General features: G+C 35.3%; 1 protein-coding gene across 7 annotated transcripts in view; it reads right to left on the bottom strand.

Moving 5' to 3' along the window:
- LOC145259812 (uncharacterized) overlaps positions 1-23234 on the bottom strand; it is a 70477-nt gene that overhangs the window by 21135 nt on the left and 26108 nt on the right. The window contains exon 2 of one of the 7 annotated variants that reach the window (XM_080117606.1): positions 6761-6985. The exons of 5 other annotated variants lie outside the window; for them this stretch is intronic. The gene's annotated coding sequence lies outside the window, so the exon portion shown is untranslated. Of the gene's footprint in view, positions 1-6760; positions 6986-14486; positions 14600-23234 lie in introns of those variants that run through there. One more of the 7 variants, XM_080117607.1, reaches the window with a different exon arrangement.

The raw sequence follows: 23234 nt of genomic DNA, 5'->3' as shown, positions 1-23234 counted from the left end.
TTATCTCCCTTGAGCCAGATCTCATCTGAAACATTACTAGTCAACGAGAAAATGAACTCTCTTAATCCTGAAAATAAAATAAAATTAATTAGCGGGACCTCTGGGAATTCCACAGCAGACTCTTTCATATGTAATCTATTGATGTTGGCATTCTGTGGATGTTTAGCGTAGAGGAGACGTCCTGATATTATTGTAGCTCTTTTGTTAAAACTGCAAAATTATATAACTAAGCTAATAGAGACGCCCGGCGTAGCCCGGGCCTAAAATACGCTTAAATATGATATTTTAATTTATGCTGATTTCGTATATATTATTATAGAGTCAATTTTCTATCGATTCCTATATATTATAAAGTTGCGATATAAAAAATAAAAAAATATATATATCCATATGACTTAGGTGCATCAGCTTGAATCAAAACCAAAACCAAAACCAAAACCAAAACCAAAACACCCGAAAGATATATATATATATATATATATATATATATATATATATATATATATATATATATATATATTGAGGCCCTTCAGCTATAATCGAAACCGAAATCAAAACTTATCAAGAATTCTTGGTAAAATTATTTATTACAAGAAATGGAAGGTCATGATTATTAAACGTCAGACACTGGAAAAAAAAAGATGTAAGCGTGACACACAAAATAAATCACACGCTATCGTATTAATGTATAGATCATTCCACTCCCACCGCGTGGGGATGAAGAAGACCGGCATCTACCTCATTCTTTGTTAAACTTCAAATGATGGCGGACGTGATCCGCCTGTTTTGAAATCTATGCATTATTTTCACAATTATGACGCGTTTCCCATCAGTGCCTGCTTGTCGCCATAGACGAGACTGCTAAAATAAAATAATATCAAATCACTGTTACAGACGCGCCGCGCCTATGGCGGCTATATGCAAATACCGAGCCGTGGGCGAAATGACGTTACGGTAAAGAAAAAGATTATAAAAATGGGAGATCACGTTAGAGAAGACGATCACGTTAGAGACGTGGGTGACGCCTCAGCTGTACTTATTCGTGGCGAGAGAATGAGAAACAACGGTATTTTCTTAAAACCTGAAACAGTTCTTGCCTCTTTCCTATTCTTTGTCTCCTTTGCGACTGAATCTACAACGCGTGAGTCCCGTCCATGTCAAGGCGCGTGTAAACGTGTGTATTATGTTATACACCACGGCGTGCGAACTGAGAATAACGACTTTTGTTTCATTCTTGATTAAGCTTCAAAGGCTGGCGGACATGATCACAGCTACCGAGAGAGTAGGCCGGTTAACATAACAGCGTGACGTCATTATCAGATCAACATGTAGGTAAAGGTGCCTAAAGTTTCCGGTGTTCAACCACGTGACCATAAAAATATTTTTTGTTGCCTTAGATTGTGAATGTCGTAATTTTATGAAGGTAGTCTAAACGTTCATGTTTTTTTTTTTCCTCCTAAAGAGAAAAAACAATTATCCATTTCGATAATTATATCATTGCAAGTATTATAATTGCACTTTGGGATAATTTTAATCTAACAAAATATAAATAGTAAGTGAACTCGTTTTTGAACTTTTATTTCTATCGAAGGAAGCTGAATGTTGCAATATTTTTCACTTATAATGGGATAGCTATTTATTTGCTGTGCACCGCAGCAAAATGTGGCGCAAGGCCGAAAGGTGCAGAACAGGGGAGCTCCCCTAAAGAAGGGGTACTCTCGCCTCAACAAAAATTGCCTGGGCACCTCCGTCGGCATTCCCCAGTAGGGGCGCCTCATGTGACAAGCAATTAATTAACCTCACCAGAGAGTCCGGTGGCAAGGCCTGAGAGGGTGGGCCTCCTAGGTAGTACCCAAGCGGTGTACCTCAGTCCCACAGGTGCTGGGCCGAATCTCGGCCCCTCACCTGTTGGGCTGGATGTTAAGTGACGAATCCTTTACGAGTACTACTACCCTGCCTCCCTGCAGCCGAAGCCGCGAGGAGACATCCCATCATCCAAGATGAATAATGGGGTATATATTTAATTGCCGCCCACATCGGCAATATTTGGCACAAGGCCTGGAAAGTGGGATACCCGCAGGCTCCCCTAAAGGAGGGGCACTCCTGCAATTTTAAAAATTGCCTGAGTAACCCCGTCGGTATTCCCCGGTCGGGGCACCTCAGGCAGCAAGCAATAAACTTGCCCCACCGGAAAGCCCGGTGGCAAGGCCTGAGAGGGTGGACCTCCTAGGTATTACCCAGGTGGTGTACCTCAGACCAACAGGTGTGGGCCGGGTCCCGGCCCCTCACCTGTTGGGCTGAGTGTCAAGTGACGAATCCTTGACTGGTACTACCCTGCCTCCCTTCAGCCGAAGCCGCGAGGAGACACATCCCATCATCTCAAGAGATTAATGGGGTATGATCCCATATAGTCGGGCGATTCTATTTATAAACGATGCTACTAGGAACTGACGAATCGAATTAATTCACGTTCTGCTAGAAAACAGAATTGCTCCATAAATATTAAACCTTTTCTGTAGCAATTTCGCATATGTTTTTTTCCGTCTCGATACGGTAAGAATCCTAATTTACCATATATGTGCTTCCGGGTTGCACTTGCTTACACCACTGCATTTATATTTGCCCTCTATCGGCCCCACAACAGCGGAGTTACTATCTTTAAGAGCATATCTGAGAAAATAAACCACATCGTGTCTACACACCCCACGGCTAACATTCACATATGAGGTGATTTCAACGTCCATATTATGGAATGGCTGACCCACTCAAATAAGACGGACGATGAGGGGAGGTTCTGTCATGATTTTGCCATTGCTTATGACCTCACTCAGATTGTTTGCGAGTCCACCCGTGTGTCCAATAATACAGGTCAATATGCAAGCCTCCTAGACCTTTTTCTCTCAACTTCCCCTGAGCTATGTTCATGTTCCGTTCTTTCTCCTCTACGATCATCCGACCACTCCGTCATATCAGTTAAGATAAAAATGAAATGTAATAAGTCCCCAGACGTACCCCTCCACCGTACTGTATACCGATACTCCATGGCTGACTGGGATAGCTTCCGTACATTTATATCTGATCTACCTCTGCATTCCATGTTTAAAAATGATGTGTCCTCTATAGTATCAGACCTGACCGAATGGTTAATTGTAGGCATAGACCGATTCATACCATCTAAAAAATTCCAACAAAAACCTACTAGCCAGCCATGGTTCTCCCCAGAATGTGCTGCTGCCATCGCGCACAGAAATCACTTTTTTCCATAGCTATCAACGTAATAGATGCACTGAGACTAAAGCTGCTTTGAGGAACGCCAGCAACCACTGTAAAAGAGTAATAAAAAATGCAAGAGAGCTATATGCCCTGTCTGTTAAATCCAAGGTAGCTGATCATCGGCTTCGTTCCCACCGGTTTTGGCAAATAACAAATAGGATCCTGAACAGAAGTGTGCGTTCTATCCCAACCATTATCAACGGACCAGAGGTCATCTCCTCAACTTCAGACAAGGCCAAACTATTTGCCAAGAACTTTGCAGCTAATTCTACCCTATGCGACGAAGGCCATCAACTCCCCATATTTCCTCCTATAACACAGAACAAGCTAGGTAACATACAAATATCTGTGCATGAGGTTGCCAAGCTAATCAAGAACCTTGATTCCAGTAAAGCTACTGGCCCTGACGGCATCCCAATTAAAAAAAAAAAAAACTACAACCAGAACTGTTTGAATGTTGCTTTAAGGAGAAGTGCTGGAAAACCGCATTAGTATGCCCTGTATTTAAGAACTCAGGTGATAAGTCATCTCCCTCTCAGTACAGACCAATAAGTCTCCTGTGTGTCATGAGTAAGTTGCTGGAATCCATATTAAATAGAGAAATAGTCAACCACCTCAGCAGAAATAACCTTCTTAGTGGCACGCAATATGGTTTCCGTTCTGCAAGATCTACCGCAGATGTGCTAACGGTTATATCTCATAGGATTAGTGAATCTCTTGACAAAGGCTTCCTTTCCAGGGCAATTGCTCTTGACATATCAAAGGCCTTTGACAAAGTATGGCATAAAGGCCTACTTCACAAGATCTCCAGCTACGGTATAACTGGAAATATTCTCTCTATCATTAAATCATTTCTCTCTGATAGGCTCATAACAGTAGTGGTTGATGGACAAAAATCAGAGGCCTGCAGTATTAATACTGGAGTCCCTCAAGGGTCAATCCTGGGCCCAACTCTCTTCGTGATCTACATCAATGATCTCCCTAAACACATACTTAAATCATTCGTTGACATCTATGCTGATGACACAACCATCTACAGCAACACATCAAAGGCCGTAAATGACAAAGCTCTCTCTGATTCTCTCTCCTCTGATCTCGAATGAGTGGTTCGGTGGAGGAAGACGTGGCTGGTTACCTTTAATGCATCTAAAACCAAACTCCTATCTTTACATCATCAACGCTCTGATCCCCATCTGGACTCAACTGAAATGAATGGCTCTCGTCTAGGAGAAGCCCCATGTTTTGACAAACTTCTGGGCTTGACTTCACTCCTGATTTGAAATGGAACACGTACATCAAGTCTGTTGCCAAGGCCGCTGGAAAGATGGTGGGATCCTTCTACCACTCCAGAAGATATCTCACTACTGATGCAATTCTCTATCTATATAAAAGCCAAGTACGTCCAAGGATGGAATACTGCTGCCATATCTGGGCAGGAGCTGCTAAAAACAGCCTATCCTGCCTTGACAGAGTACAAAATAGACTCCATGGCTTAGTGGGGGATGCCCTTTTCTCTTCCCTGCAACCTCTCTCCCACAGGAGAGACGTTGCAAGCCTATCTTTGTTTTATCATTATTTCCATGGCAGGTGCTCGTCTGAAGTCAAATCTCTGCCCCCCCCCTCGCCAATCTTTTACAAAAAAAACACCCGTCTAGCTGAATCCACAGTCAAAAACTTATGCCTAAATCAAAACGTAGATTCCATGAACAAAGCTTCTTTCTTAGAACTGCACGCCTGTGGAACTCTGTTCCGTCTGCCTGCTTTCCTCCTGACTACAACTTTGATATCTTCAAGTCCAATGTAAACAAATTCCTGATGAACCGCCCCCTTAAGTAGACACTTTAAATATTCACACTAACGTACTGTACTTACAATAACCCTTATCCCTGAGTGGCTTCCGGGCCTTGATAAGTGGTAACCACCTTGTAAAACAAATCTTTTGCTCTGTGGAACTGTTTACTGCAAATCAGTCACCTCTCAGGACTTGTGTAGAACAACGAAGCATCGGAAACTGTTCTGAAACTAAACATGACTTACACTTCTAGACCGAATATTTCATTTTATTTTTTTTTTAAACTGCGAAACAAACAATTTTTATATGAGAATATTTTTCGGTCGGTTCTTTTAATAATAAATAAAACTTTTCATTGAGTATTTCTAAATATTTTAAATAAGAAGCATTTTTCCGCGATAGATTTTTCATTTTGTTTTTGTTGTTGTTTTGTTTGTTTGTTTGTTTGTTTGTTTGTTTTTAACTAAAGCGATTGATGGATTTAACATTTTAGCACCAGGCGTAATTTATTTCTTTGAAATATATTTAAAACTTAACAGTTTTTGTTTGTTTGTTTGTTTGTTTTATAACATTTTATCTATAAATAATTTACATGACTGAAATGGGAAATGAAATAAGAAATTATCTATTCTCTTCTGAGAGATATGAACACAAATTCATCTTTAAAATTCATTAACTAATCAATTAAAATTAAATTAAAGTTTTGATATGAACTAAAAATAAGGAGTGCGTTATTTTTTAGTTAACATATTTTCTTGTGTTTATCTTATAAACAAAAAATGTTTGGTATTTATGCCGTGTACGTACCGTGCTGAAATAATAACGTTATTATTTAGAAAGTCATTCTTAACAGGGAAGGGCTTTCTAACTAATCTGTACTTTCAACTGACAAAAAAGATATCATAACATTTAACTTGAAAATCCTATCTAAAATATAGCACGGTGCGTACACTGCACAGGCACCATTATTATTATTATTATTATTATTATTATTATTATTATTATTATTATTACTACTACTACTACTACTACTACTACTACTACTACAGCAACAACAACAACAACAACAACAACAATAATAATAATAATAATAATAATAATAATAATAATAATAATAATAATAATAATAAAAGGCACCGCACGTGGAATGGGGACCCTGCATAAACGGATTTTAATTTAATGATTGACCCCCCCCCCAAAAAAAAAGCGCATACGCAAAAACTTTTCATTGGTTTATTTAAAAAAAAAAATTTGAAGGTACTATTTGAGGCAAAAAAAAAACAAAAAAAAACAAAAGCATTATTTGAATATGTATGAACAAATAAATGAAACAAAAAAATAAAAATGTTAGTGTCGAAAATATAATAATAAAAATAAATGTAAATAAAATGAAAATAAAATAAAAACAAGCACGAAATTAAAATATGAATCAAATTTAATTAAAGAAATTTTAAAAAATTCAAAAAATAAAATACACGATCGATTACAAAAAAGTGAGATATATACGAAGAAAGTGAAAGAAAACCTTAGGGAGCAGACATTAAATTGAAACCCTTTTACGCAGGGTCCACGTTTCCCGTTAAGTGCCAAAAGAAACTGTAGATGACATTGACTGGCGCCACACCAACTAGTTGTGAAGGGTTAGGGAGGATGGAAAGTCCGAAGTGGCAGAGTACTAACCAGATCTCCACGTACCTTGGGGAGAAATTTTGTCATCCAAATACCAGGAAACACCAATGGCTGATGCCAACGAGAAATCAATGGCAAACGGCTGTTGCGATAACGTGCAATCATCTGCACGAGTGGTCAAGAGGTGGAGAACATTGGAAATCTGAGAATACTTGCTGTCACTCGGTCTCCAACGAATACCACAGGTTACTGCCAGAGAGTGATCACTGAATATGGCCTGTGAGACAACTCCTAGTGAGTGAAATAATAATAATAATAATAATAATAATAATAATAATAATAATAATAATAATCTCCCCTCCCAACTTCACCACAACACTGATTTAATATCGTAGATGTTTACTGTATTTTCTTAGTTTTTAGCCAATGTTCACATTATGGTATGATTGTCTTTTTGTAATTATGTGAACTTCATTTCCGTATTCATGTATTCTGCAGTTCTGCACTGATATGAAAAATGAAGATTATAGCGGAGTATAGAATTCCTAACCTAAGAATCAAATGATGGTCTTTCATGGCAAAACACCTTGCCTGTATCTCCATGTCAAACTGATTATTGAGCAGTCTGACAGGGAGTCTAGCTTGTTCGCATGTCATTTAATTATTGTTTGCTCGGGGACAGTTTTAAGGCGATAATTGTTGTCTAGGCAAAATAAAAAGTGGGTGTCTATTTGTTGATGCTCATCACTTGTGGGATTTACTGAGACAGAAAAGAATGGGGTCAGTTTAGAAAATGAGCACGGATTACGGGGAAAGATTTACTACATAATTAACTAGAAAACCAGCCACGATGCTATCTCCCCCCCTCTCTCTTTTCTCTCTCTCTCTCTCTCTCTCTCTCTCTCTCTCTCTCTCTATATATATATATATATATATATATATATATATATATATATATATATATATATATATATATATATATATATTTAAAGGAGATTAGAATAATAGTCTAAAGAGCTAAGTGTATTTTAATGTAATAGTGAAATTACTAGTTTAATTAAAATACAGGAAATGCTCGTTGTAATTTAGATATATAATAAGCTCGGTAGTTAAATGTCCTAGAGCTAATTCAATATTAAGTAATGTGATTTATAATTTAAAAATTTAAAAAAAATTTAAAATTTAGAAATCAAAATTTAATTAAATATGAAACTGATTTTTAATTTAATTAAATTTTGATTTCTAAATTTTTAAAATTTTTAAAATTTTTAAATTATAAATCACATTACTTAATATATATATATATATATATATATATATATATATATATATATATATATATATATATATATATATATATATATATATATATATATAGTCCATTTTTCGTATGGTCATTTTTTGCAATTAGTCCATTTTTCGTATGGTCATTTTTTTTCAATTAGCCCATTTTTCGTATGGTCATTTTTCGTATGGTCTTATATCTCGCAACTGTTAGAAGCTCTGACTGTCATATGGGCGGTCGAGTTTCGATCCTGGCTTGAGGTAGTTGCTTGTCTAGCCGCACTGATGGGCTGTGAAACAGCGAAACAGTACTGCATGTGGATGACTATCATGCTCCCTATCTTGGGTTGAGCATATTGGGAAGTAATATACAAATTACCATTAGCGTATGAAGCGATGCTCTTTGCGTAAACAAATTGAGCTTAGGTATTTGGACAATGTCAAAACATTGTTAATTCACAGCCCGCATAGCAGAAGCCGAATAGCACAACGGTTAGAAGCTCCGACTTTTATATGGACGGTCGAGTTTCGATCCTGGTTTGAGATAGTTGCTTGTCTATGCACACTGATGAGTTGTGAAACAGCGAAACACTACTGTATGTGGATGATGACTATATATATATATATATATATATATATATATATATATATATATATATATATATATGACAAAAGTTTATATTCCAAAATTCAAGACATCCATTTAACTGTTTATTTTTTAAGTATGTTGAAATGTTTACTACTTGACAGCACCTGTTTCGTAGCGCAGAATCATTCATGTAATTATTATGTAATTTTTTTTTATTTATTCTGCCCTTAACTCATCAGAAGAAAAGGAACTCATCCAATTTAAAAAAAAAAAAAAAATAAAGGAATATTGACATGATTACAAAATCCGAAAATCGGAAAGTAAGTTGTAATTTTGTTTCTTTTTAGTCACGCCATCTTTTAATTTTATATATACTAGCTGGCAGCCCGACGTTGTCCGGTCGTACAATACGCTTAAACATGATATTTTAATTTATGCAGATTGCGTCCGTATTACTATAGAATCAATCCTCTATTGAATATTATATATTTGTCCGGTGTACTAATTCGCAAAACACAAATAATTAAGATAATGCCGTCTATGTTTGTTTACAATATCACGTCATTCGTATTATTTGGATTCATCGGGCTACTGTTCTCATCTTGAGTGTGATTTTCACAACGTTTCGGTTGATGTAACCTCTGACCTTCTTCACGTGTATTTTTTTTTCGAACTTTGGACGGAATTTCGAGCGGAACCCTTTATTTTCCTCATGGAGGTAGCATGCTCTTGTTCCATCAGCCACAACTGGATAGAGGTCCTAAGTAATTGTATTTTTCGATCGCCCACACTGAGAATTGAACCTTCAACCTTCGGGTGAATCTTTTTACAATTCATTTTTCCAAGTACTATAACCATTGCGCAATGGCCTGGGATAATGAGAAAACAACATGCTGATAGCCTATATTCATTTGTTATGATCCGGCTATCAGTATAAAATCGGCAATACCAATTTCCAGACAGAAGGTGTTAACAACAACAACAACAACAACAACAACAACAATAATAATATGTAGACTGTGGACAAAGAGACGAAACGGTAAACCACATGATAAGCGAATCCAGCCAACTTGACCCAACATGATATAATAAGATCTACGACTAGACGGGAAAGGCAGTACATTGGGAACTATGCAAACAACTGCATTTTAACACCGCCACAAACGGTTCAAATACAATTCGGTGACAGTACTGCAAAACGAAAATCACAACATTCTCGGTGACATTGAGGTACAAACAAATACACTCATCTAAGCAAGGAGACCGGATGTCATAATAGTTAAAAAGAAGAAAGAAACTTGCTAGATTGTAGATTTCGCCGTCCCAGCATATAATAGGGTAAATATCAAAGGGACAGAAAGGCGAAGCCAATATACGGAACCGAAAGAGATATGGTTCATTCAGAAAGTTAATATAACACCAATAATCGTAGGAGCACTTGGAACAATTCCGAAAATCCCCGAAAAATAATGTCAGAAATTGGAATCAAAGGGAAGACTGAAAAGATACAACGGAGGAAAATAATAACAACAGCTGAAATCTCGAGGATATATATATATATATATATATATATATATATATATATATATATATATATATATATATATATATATATATATATGTGTGTGTGTGTGTGTGTGTGTGTGTGTGTGTGTGTGTGTGTGTGTGTGTAATTTTCAGTAGAGAATTGACTGTGTAATAATAAATGTGAACTCTGCTTGAATTAAAATATATTGAAACGTATTTTACGAACGGCAAATACGAACCATCCTGCTATTGAAAAAATAACAATATAGTAGAAGTATCGCGATTTATTATTTTCAGTTATGAAGGATGTCTAATGGAAATTATTCTTTATTTAGAAATATGTAACAAAAATACCAATTTTAAAACGATTTTTGATGCTTTAACAGTTTTTCGGTGCTTGTTAAGATAGTCAGCTGATCAATTTGTTTTTAATATGTTGTTTTAAGCAAAAACAACAGTACTTACTTGTCATGTCGAAAATGGTAATATATCCAAAAATTACATAAAATTCATCGAGTAGAAAATCATTTATAGGTAAAAGTATTTTTTACGGAAAATTGGGGGAAATGGCATTTTCCTTAGATGACAACACCTTGCAAATTGTGAATACAGGTTGCATACTTATCTCTCTTGTCACCACTTTAATGACTGCCGTATTGTTTTTGACTATAGTGATAGGCATTTTTTTTACTAAAAAACCCAATAGCAGTTGTATTTTATGAAATTTCGTAATTTTTGGATATATTACTATTTTCGACATGGCAATCAAGTAAGTACTGTTGTTTTGGCTTTAAACTACATCTTTAAAATGTCTATATATCACACTATCTTAACAAGCACCGTTTTTAACTAGCGTTCTTCCATGGCCGCGACTTTTACACATTACCCAATTCGTTTAAGAAATAATAAGATGTCTTTTTTTCTTTTTTCTTTTTTTTTTTCGTTGTGATTGTAGGAGCGCACTTAATTATTTGAATGGATTTTGGTCTAAAATGAATGAAGGATTCTTTGTTTTGTTTTCTATTTATATCTCAGCGTGTGCAGGCAGTAATGCAGCGGCAGCGGTCGAACATAATGCTTCCCTGTCGAGATAATGTCGTCACTTCCTTTCATGATTCTGATTTCTGCTATAGAAAAATAATAGAAGCAGACGACGATTTACAGAAGGACGGGAAGGAGGGGGGGGGCGTGAAAGATGAGGAGGAGTAATAGTAGAAAAAGTACTACCGTTACTGCTACTTTCTCTTTTTACCATATGACTCAACAATCACGTCGTTTTGGAGAAAAACAAAAACAAAGAATTCGCCAATGTTTTTCTCTCTTTCTCAGTCTTCCACGTTGGATTTTATTCAAATATTGGTTCTTTTGTGGAATAAAGGCCCTTCCGAGAAATACTGTTTATCATTGATGTAGCACACTGCTAGTCTATGATGGAAATTAAAGACCAGCAAATCAGAAGTCTGCAGCAAACAGTGTCAGATAAAATAAATTATTCTAATTTCTAAAATAAAAAGAAAATAAAATCAATAAATATTTCATGAAGAAATATATATTTTAAAATATTAAAAAACAAATTCCAAACAGTGAAACACTTATGCAAAGAAATAAAAATAATAATTAAGTATAATGCAAATTTTTGTTATCTGAAAGTGTTTGCTGTGGACTTCGAATCGCCGGTTCTTCTGATTAACCAAAACAGCAATAATGCAGAACTATTTTAAAAAAATTCTTTCTTCTTTTTTTTTTTTTTTTTTTGTAGTAACCAACAAGACAAAAACAAAAGGGTTAAAAAAATAAATATACAACAAATAAATGTTACCAAAGCAAGATAAGTTTCTCTTCCAACTACCTGAATAAACTTTTTGGTGTTTTAACTTATTTAAATACTTTATTTACTTTGAAACAAAAGTAGTGTCTAGTCTGTTTATTAAGAACTAAAAAAAAAAAAAATGGTGATTTTTTTATAGTCACTCGAATCCCCAATAATCGCTTGAAAATCGAAAACTGAACAAAATATTGGTAAAAAATACATTTTAAGTACAATTGGTTGCGTTTATTGGGTAGGTTTCAACTAGTATTTTGCTTATTTTTCAATTTTTTAATGATTCTAGAGGGTTTAAAACGTCTATTTTTTACGTTCTAACTCAACAGATATGACACTTTCAAAGAAAATAAACGCTTTAAAATAACTATCTATATATTTCTTCCTGGACGTTTTTAAGACATTACACATAGAGGACGTCGGATGAGTTTTCACTCTCATAATCACATATAGTACCGTTGCCGCACGCGTACAAGTAGATGGCACGTGGTAGGACACGCACCCTATGGCACCGTTATTATTATTTAATTTGTTAACTTTCTTCGTATGGATCTCATACACTTCTTTTTTGTAATCGAGCGTGTATTTTATCTTTGGAATTTTTTAAATTTGTTTAATTAAATTTGATCCATACTTTTATTTCGTGCTTGGTTTTATTTTATTTTCATTTTATTTTAATTTATTTTAATAATAATGATGATGATGATGATGATGATGATGATGATAATAATAATAATAATAATAAATATAATAATAATAATAATAATAATAATAACAATAACAACAACAACAACAATAATAATAATAATAATGATATGATGATATGATGATATGATGATGATGATAATAATAATGATAATGATAATGATAATGATAATAATAATAATAATAATAATAATAATAATAATAATGATATGATGATATGATGATAATAATGATAATGATAATGATAATAATAATAATAATAATAATAATAATAATAATAATAATAATAATAATAATAATAATAATATTTTCCACACTGTGTTTATTTTTTGTTATATTTATTTTCCATACATATTCAAATAATGCTTTTGGCCTTTTTTTGCCTCAAATAGTACCTTCAAAAAAGTCTTCGTGATTAAGTATGCGCTTTTTAGGGAGCCACCATTAAATTTAAACCCGTTTATGCAGGGTCCACGTTCTCTGTGAAGTACCTTTTTCATTATTGTTTTAGTAATAATAATAATAATAATAATAATAATAATAATAATAATAATAATAATAATAATGGCGCTTGTGCAGTGTACGCACCGTGCTATATTTTAGATAGGATTTTCAAGTTAAATTTTATGGTATCTCTTTTTTTTCATTAAATTGTTAGGTGAAAGTGCAGAATAGTTAGAAAGTACCCCAGATAAAATGTTATAAAACAAACAAACAAACAAAAACTTTTTATGTTTTAAATATATTTCAAAGAAATAAATTACGCACGGTTCTAAAATATTGAATTCATCGATCGTTTTAGTTTTAAAAAAAACTGTCGTGAAAAATGCTTCTAACTTTAAAATCTTTGGAAATACTCAATGAAAAGTTTTATTTATTATCAAAAGAACCGACTGAAAAATATTCTCATATAAAAATTGTTTGTTTTGCAGTTTAAAAAAATAAATAAAATGAAATTCGACTTCCTCTGATAGATATAAAATTCAAAAACAATCCATTGACTGTTATATTTGTTAGATTAAAATTATCCCAATGTGCAATTATATAATTATACAAATGGAGAATTGTTTTTTGTTTTTTTTAGGAGAATAAAAAACATGCACAATTTAAGGTAACGAAAAAAAAAGCTGTCGTGAAAAATGCTTCTAACTTTAAAATCTTTGGAAATACTCAATGAAAAGTTTTATTTATTATCAAAAGAACCGACTGAAAAATATTCTCATATAAAAATTGTTTGTTTTGCAGTTTAAAAATATTTTTATGGCCACGTGGTTGAACACTGGAAACTTTCTTTACCTACATGTTGATCTGGTAATGACGGCACGCTGTCATATTCATTGGCCTTATTTCTCGGTAGCCGAGGTGATGCCCAGGCGGCGCATCTCATTTCGACAAGTATTGGGCCAGTTTCTTTGTCAAGAACGGATTTTTGACGTGTACTTTCTACCCAGCTCTCCAAGGAACGGAAGCAACAAGGAGACCAACCTTGCAAGATTAAAAATAACGAGAGCGTGTTATGTAAAGAGTAAGTCTAAGTGAAAAAGCCATCAAAATTTTACTGCATTTCTCAACTTCGTGCCTATGTGAACTGAGATTTTCTTATCTAAACAACAGTAAAAATAAAACTTGGGCCAAGATCACAGTGCAGTATCTGTTCTGGTGCTGCGTTTTACCTTTTATATGCTCGATTAATGAAGAAGTCCTAGACTATGGCAACCTTTATTTTTGTTCCTATCCAGAATGCCCCCTTTTTGGGGATCTGGATTTCCCCCACATTAAAAACAGACCTTTGTCTAACTCTGCCATCGTGGAGAAGTAAGTAAATAGGAACCTTAAAAATTGAAAAAAGATACGTGAAAACTTACAAATATTACAGCATTAAGAGTGTGTCGCTCTAACAGTTGCTCGCATATTACAGCAGTAGTTAATGAAACACCAAACAGAAGGTGACATTCATTATTATTCTCGACTAGTCATTGAATGCAGGATATGATCATTTATGTGAATAAAAATTCTATTTATACATTCTTCTTTTTTATTATTATTATTATTTTTGGCAAAGAAAATTTATAAGTATAAAATATTTTATCTTTTATAACAGGCGTGTCATTAAAATCAACAAAATCACATTTGTGTGCTGCAATGCGTGAGAAGATAACGTAGGCTACCTCACTCGACAAAATCGTTACCGACCCCAATGTTGTTGCGATGGTTTTCTTCTCTTTTGGTCTTGTCGTTATTTATCACATTGGCGACTATCCGTAATGCTGTAAAATGCTGTAAATTACCTATGCTAGGGATAAAACATGAACAATACCAGTCCTAGGGTAGATAAAACAAATAATACATAGAGATGAAAGATTCCTCTCCCCTAAGAATAAAACATATGTTCAATATCTGCTTTTGTTTTTTCATTGTTTATACGGTCCCGAGCAACGCCGGGTAGTCCTGCTAGTCTATATATATAAATCTCAAACGTTTGTGTGTTTGTGTGTTTGTATGTTTGTATGTTTGTATGTAACGCTAAAACTTTTGACAGACACAACCAAACTTGATAAATTTGGTATCATATTGAAGCCCCAACATTCGGATGACAAATATCGAAATTTCACGTCAAACGGACCACTAGAAGTGGGTCAACTGATCAGTTTTCTGCAAGGGGGGCCCCCAAAAACCTGTCATTTTAACGTTATTCATTACGTATTTCTTGATTATATACGTAATTAAAAAAAAAAAAGCTTTGTCATGTACCGTGACGTGACGTCAACATGCCAGTTCCTTAGCCATTATAGCAGTTTTCCGTTCTGGGAGAGCAGAATCATCCTTATCAAGAAGTGTCCCCGCCTTCCATGCTGTAATGTTCATCTTAACTCTTTCTTTTTACATTAACTTTATTTCTTCTATGGTTTCACCTCTCAGTGTGAACAGCCATTAGAAACGAACATGTTTAGGTCACCTTTTTTTATTTTAGACGTTTCTCATGCATATGGTGAGCGGTGTCAATCCTTACAAAGAGCTGCTCTGTCGCAAAAAAAAAGCTCCACCTAAATTTGTTCCTGTCTAATAAAGCTAGCGACGGTGTTAAGATAAGCTTTAAGTCGCCCATATGCAGATTTGTGACTGCATACCTTCAATATGTTAGGTGTGTATACGTCACGACGCATCCTGCACCCCCTCGGGGGTCCGGGCGACAAGATATACTACAAGCAAAGACCAGATGTGGGGGCAACTCCACATACCTGACCTTTAACCAGCTCCCATTTCCCACCTCTCGGGAGCTGGTCCCCTTTTTCCCTTCCCCCTCCCTTCATTCCTCACATTAAAAATCGGCCTTGTGCCTAATTTGCTCGGTGGGGGAGCAAATAAATACCATCTGTTCCGACAGATGCTGCAAGCTATGACTAGCTATGACTAGCAAAGACCAGATGTGGGGGCAACCCCACATGACTGACCTTTAACCAGCTCCCATTTCCCACCTCTCTGGAGCTGGTTCCCTTTTTCCCTTCCCCCTCCCTTCACTCCTCACATTAAAAATCGGCCTTGTGCCTAATTTGCTCGGTGGGGGAGCAAATAAATACCATCTGTTCCGGCAGATACTGCAAGCTATGACTAGCAAAGACCGGATGTGGGGGCAACCCCACATGCCTGACCTTTAACCAGCTCCCATTTCCCACATCTCGGGAGCTGGTCCCCTTTTCCCCTTCCCCCTCCCTTCACTCCTCACATTAAAAATCGGCCTTGTGCCTAATTTGCTCGGTGGGGGAGCAAATAAATACCATCTGTTCCGGCAGATACTGCAAGCTATGACTAGCAAAGACCGGATGTGGGGGCAACCCCACATGCCTGACCTTTAACCAGCTCCCATTTCCCACATCTCGGGAGCTGGTCCTCTTTTTCCCTTCCCCCTCCCTTCACTCCTCACATTAAAAATCGGCCTTGTGCCTAATTTGCTCGGTGGGGGAGCAAATAAATACCATCTGTGGCTACAGAACATTTAGAGATATATATGTACTTGAAAGATAGCAATGATACCTACTTGCACTACACATATCTCACTCTCTGATCTTCAAGCGTTATAATCCATGACAAGATAAAAAGTAACTATATCAGGCCAGAGGGAGAAAGGGAATGTATTAAAAAGTTTTAAAATGGACGCCTTCGCTGAAGGTTGTGCCAAGACGTTGTTTTTAAATTTTTCCCTTTCTCTACTCAATTATTATTTCAGAATGCAACTCATTTTAGTCACCAATTTATTCCCCTCGGGTCTTAAATTATTCCCCCTCCGCTTATATAACGGCAATTTCCAGCTTCCTACACTTCTTCTAATTTAGCTACTAATTTAGATCCCCTCCGGCCTCAATATATCCCTCTCCTTACATAATCGCAATTTCCAACTCCCTAACCCGTTTTCTAATTACTCCCTTATACCTCATGTGTCATTCCTCCTGCATCTTCAGTTCTTGTTCTTATTGGTACTCCTATTTTATCATTATTTTTTATCCATCTATGATTATTACCATATCTATCTCAATCCTTACATCTATTTGTTTTTATTTATCTCTATGTTTTATTTTAATCTTCATTTTAATATTCTAACATTTCCTTCCTAATGTTGTATAGATGCCACATTTACCCATATTTGTAAACTAGCTCATTTCTCCTCTTCTAATGATAAGCATTAGGCTTCAAAATGCCTAGGTATAAAGAGAATTTGTAGCAACTACTCCCTATGATGTGTCTTCCTTATTGAACTGAACAAAAACCCGGTTTTATCGATGCGCCTACCGCAATTGTAACGAAATGACATGTTTTATGCGATGTGGTTGACGTGAGGTTCGAATGACTTGCAAAAATGTAAGCGAAAAATCGACCCTTGGCCTCCTCGCACCCCCCGACCTCTTTCACTCTTTCATCCCAAAATAGCGAACATCTCTGTAAAAGTCTGAGGACGCTACAGACGGCCAAAAAATAGCCGAGTAGCCGAAACAATAATGTAACAGAAAGATACGGTAATAAAAAATAAAACGCATATTTGCTCTACAACAGTATTGAGCACTTTCTTCAGTTTTTATTAATTACCATCTCCACTAAATTTGTAGAGCAAATATGCGTTTTATTTTTTATTACCGTATCTTTCTGTTAAGTTACATTATTGTTTCGGCTACTCGGCCGGTTTTTTTTTTCCGTCTGTAGCGTCCTCAGACTTTTACAGACATGTTCGCTATTTTGGAATGAAAAAGTGAAAGAGTGAATAGGGTCAGGGGGTGCGAGGAGGGCGGAAGAAAGAGAGAGTAGAAGGGAACAAAGGGGGAAGGTGGGGGCGCTTGGCATGTCGATAATGTTTTAGTTTTGGGTTTAATGAACTTGTGGACGAAACAATAATGTAACTTAACAGAAAGATACGGTAATAAAAAATAAAACGTATATATATATATATATATATATATATATATATATATATATATATATATATATATGTATATGTATATATATATGTATATATGTATATGTATATATATATGTATATGTATATATATGTATATGTATATATATATGTATATATATATGTATATATATGTATATATATATATGTATATGTATATATATATGTATATGTATATATATATGTATATATGTATATATATGTATATATGCATATATATATATGTATATATATATATGTATATATATATGTATATATATATGTATATGTATATATATATATGTATATATATGTATATATATGTATATATATGTATATATATATGTATGTATATATATATATATATATATATATATATATATATATATATTCAAACTCTACCTCTTCCGAAATTAAAAGACGCATAGCGCCGCTAGAGGCCTCAAATCATTAGATTTTTTATGGGCCGTTCTTTTATGGGTCTTTAGCTGATTAAAATTGTTTTTAAGGGATCAAAATGGGGCAAATTGAAAAAAAATCGTTATAAATTTTGTACAGCCATCTTCGTTTGTTGTTAATTCTTACTCAGTTCGCAAGTGTGTCACGTTGGTACAGTCGTAACGTCACTAGCTTTGAATGCTAGAGTTTTGCTTTCAGTTTCGATTCTAGTTGATGGCACTCAAATATATATTTTTTTACTTTTGAAATAATGACTCTGTAGTATTTTACGACCGGGCAAAGATTATGCACAAATTTAGGCGTGTGCATACGTTTACATATTTGTATGTAAACGTATTCACCTTCAAACTAATTAACCGATCATTATAGAGTTTCAAACATGCCTGCTTTTAGACTTTCAGAAGGAGGACTAACTCCTTCCTTAACTTCAACCATTTCAGTTGTATTTTTTCACATAGTTATAGCTTTTTGATTGATTCAACAGGAATTTCTCCGTTAATTAAACGTTCTATCGATTTAGTTCGTAATTGCAGCTGCTACAATTATTCGTGAATTATTGAAGCTGTCAACAGAGAAGCGGTGGCAGCCCGTGATTATGCATATAGATTACTCTTAACTATAGCGTCGATGGCGAAGATTACACACAATATTAGACACAAGGTCAACGCCAGCGGACTAGGTGACGTGCACTCTGGCCTACAAAAAATGCCTGAGCCAGAGGGTCAGTTTTCCCGATAGGAGCGTCTCAGGCTATAAGCAATAAACTACCCCTTAACATGTGAGAAGGTAAAGCCTAGAGGGGTAGACCTCCTATAAGTGAACAGAAAGCCATATATTAACCCAAACGAAGCAAGGCCTGTGACGGACTGATTTGATTAGCGCCGTATTCTTTAAAAAGTCAATAAATCAAACAAAATAGTAAATCAATATTTTCAGCTGGATTTTAAGATCAAATTATAAGTTTATTCCATGAATCATTTCCGGTCCTCTTGGCGGTTAAATACATTTTTCAGATGCAGTAGTCTCCAATGATGCACTGTCTTCACATCCAATTTTGGGCTCCACATCACATCAGCTCAGGGAGCAACCCTGATCTGACGCCTTGTTTTGTTGTGCACGTCGATATTGCAAGAATGTTCAATTTTTGTTAGTGACAACCTTCTTTCTTTCTTAAAAAGATACATCAGCCAATGACAATAGTTCCTCCGCTTCAACAAAATGTGTTCTTCCTCTTTTCCTGTTTTGGATTTGTTTTTCTCAAGGTTCCTATTCAAGTAAAATTGATTATATTATTCAACGACAATCCATCAATTTAATCCATTTTTATCCTTGGATGGCTTTTGACCTTGATAACTGGTTACTCATTTGTAAACAAAAATTAATAAAATTAAATTAATGTTTGAAGAACCTTTCAGGACGAAACTCAAGCAGTTTAACGAACGTGCTTCGCATCTAACAACTGTTTCTAATGTTTAATTCATCGAGTATTTTTTCAAACTACTATTCCTTTCTTGCAAATGGTATATATATACAGGGTGGAACGATAAATTTGTTACCTTGAAGAGAACAACACGACAACTTTATTTTAAAGCTTTTTTTTTTAATCAATTCTAATAATCAATGCAGTAGAGCTGACATCTATTCCTTGTAGCCGCCTTCAGCCTCTATCACCGCCTCAATACGAACTGGGAGCATGCCTTTTACACAAGTGCTGGCGGCAGTTCGGCGAATACTTGGCGGATAGCGGCGATCAGGCTGTTTTTAGTGCTGTGAGAGGCCATGTTCAGATCTTCTCGACGTATGATCAAACAAAGTAGTCCAGCGGGTTCAGGTCAGAGGAGGGGGGGCAGTAAAAGAAGGGTACAAAGCCCTAGCACTCCTGAAGCCATACCTGGGTTTCTTTGGATTTGAAGGTTGGCACAGGGTTTGTCAACAGCCACCTTATTGAACCAGGGAATCGCCACTTTTAGCACATCCATGTACACTTTGGTGTTGACTTTCAAACCGACTTCGAAGATATAATGTGCCATGATGTGGCCTTCACTTAAAACCACACCAAAACCCCTAACCATGGCAAACAAATCAAGACTGTAAATTAAAAATTACAACGTAATTTTGTGTTCGACAGATCCTTAATTGTTTCCTCTGGAGAGGAAAGAAAGATATTAACAAATTATTAGTAAAGCCAAACTAAGAATTTGCTGTTTATGGCATTAGATGAAACAGCAATTTATGATGGCCATAAAATGAAGAAAAAAAATTGTAATATGTTCATATTGGTTAAAACATGTGAAAATGGGAAAACAAACTATTTATAGGACGTTAAAAATTTATGGAGATTTCATTGTAAATCTAAGAGGCGAAAAAAGTTTTATGGTTTTTAAATAATCGTAATTTCAATGTCGGTAAAACGCGAAAATAAGTCCAGAATTCTATACTTATTTGCTTCTGTCTGGTGAAATTTTTATTCCTATTGCCTTTATATATATATATATATATATATATATATATATATATATATATATATATATATATATATATATATATATATATATATATATATATATATATATATATATATATATATATGATTATTTACTATAATAATTATTAAATACCTACAGACACTAGTTTCGATTCGTTACTGTCATGATTCTCGTGGGCTGCGACGTTGTTTGGCTGTGAAATTTATTATATAATCCCTCATATTCTGAAAATCCTATCATTAATTGCTCGCTTGGTTAGCTGGATGGAATCATCCTTTCGAATTGAAACTCCTATTTGTGAGACATCGACTTGGGGTTATTAGATGACCGCGTCCCTTGTTGAGACGAAGTAGGTCAATTTCACAGTCGGATTTTGGCGTGGTTTACTTTATCTGTGTTAGTTAATAGAATTTCTTGTGTGCGGGGCGTTTGCTTAGTTGGCAGAATGCTTGCCTCGCATGCAAGAGGCTCGGGTTTCGAATCCTGAGTTCGGATATGCCTAACTGATTAGCCCAAATAAGGGCGAAACTCGAGTGTTGGACTTGCGGTTCATTGACTGAATGGCTCTTGTGGGCTGCGACGTTGTTTGGCTGTGGAATTTATTATATAATCTCTAAAATTTTGAAAATGTGTGTGTGTGTGTGTGTGTGTGTGTGTGTGTGTGTGTGTGTGTGTGTGTGTGTGTGTGTGAGTTCAACGAATTATTATAAAACAAACTGATCACGTTTCTTAGAAGATGGCCATTACCCAGGAACAAGCTAATGTAATCTTACTGGGTCCTAAAACATGACGAACAGTTCAGATGTTGACGTGGTGCACATGGATTTTGCGAAAATCTTTCACAATATCGACCACAGACTAATGTATCGCAAACTTCACACATTCTGCACGACTGGAAATGAAGGTTAAAGGCCACGAGAAATCAAGAAGTTCGAAGGAAACATCAATAATAAATCAGGGAAAACTTTTTTTTTTAGAACGATCACCGTTTTCGGTTGCTCTTACGGATATGCCTTCTGCAATAATCGTCACTAGCTCAATCGATGACTCAGCGGTCACACAGACAATCAAAAAATCAGCTGATACTGCTCCATTAACAACGAGATTTAGATGCTGTAGATTAGTGTTTCCCATCCCCTTTTTCGCCTTTTTCGCCTTTTTCGCATTAATAATAATGGTCCAATGAACACATACATAAGAAAATACTATACACTCTTATTAATTTGCTAGCAGGGGTGCCCGATCTTGCCCGGTCATAAAGTACGCTTAATATATTTTTATAATGTTTCTGAATTTTTGAGATGAGGATTGGTTATTCGTATTATTTGGATTAATCGGACTACTGCACCACGAGTCCTTGTGGACCACAAAGTCCCGTGGCGCAGTGGTTAGAGTACTTGGTAAAAATCAATTGTAAAAAGTGATATTCTCCTGTAGGTTGAAGGTTCAATCCTCAGTGTGGGCGACCGAAAAATACAATTGCGAATTACGTAGAGTCCTTATTCAGTCATGGCTGACGGAACAAGAGCATACTACCCCCATGAAGGAAATAAAGGGTCCCGCTCGAAATTCTTCCAAATTTCCGAGTTCGACAGAAACATTCCCGAGTTCGACAAGATACACCTGAAGAAGGTCGAAGGTTATATCGACCGAAAAGTTGTGAAAATGACACTCAAGATGAGAACAGTAGTCCGATCAATTCAAATAGTACAATTGATATATCCTAATACATGCAGATTTCGTTTTTATTGTTACAGTCAATTCTCTATTGAAAATTATACTTAATATATAGTACCCAAAACCAATAGTTCTCGAGCCGCATTCCCTCATTTAAATCTCTCGGCTCGTTCGCTATCGTTTAGATTAAATCGACAGACATATAATAATAAAAAAAGAAACTTAATTAAACCACTTTTAGCTTTGATTAGTTCACGCATGCGCAAACCAATAGATATGTTGGCAAGTTGAAAGGAACATTTTGCATTTCAACTTGCCGACTTCTGTACGCGTTATTCATCAACCGAAAACAAAGGTTTACTAGTTATAAACTATCCTTGGTGTATGGTTACTATTTTCTGTTAATTTCAGTGTTATCTGATTAATAGATTAATAGTTAAGCTGTTAAATATTTACACACATACATACATCTACTGTTTTATATATAGATAGATTTCTCTTCTATAACGCAAACAATATATTTTTTCTTTTTATAGCACTTTGGTTAATTTTTTATAATTTTGTTTTAG

Source organism: Euprymna scolopes, chromosome 35, assembly GCF_053919585.1.
Source record: "Euprymna scolopes isolate OS-2025 chromosome 35, ASM5391958v1, whole genome shotgun sequence".
NCBI classification, from domain to species: Eukaryota; Metazoa; Mollusca; class Cephalopoda; order Sepiida; family Sepiolidae; genus Euprymna; species Euprymna scolopes.
Note: the sequence above shows the minus strand (reverse complement) of the source record. Positions and strands in the feature narration are given on the sequence as shown.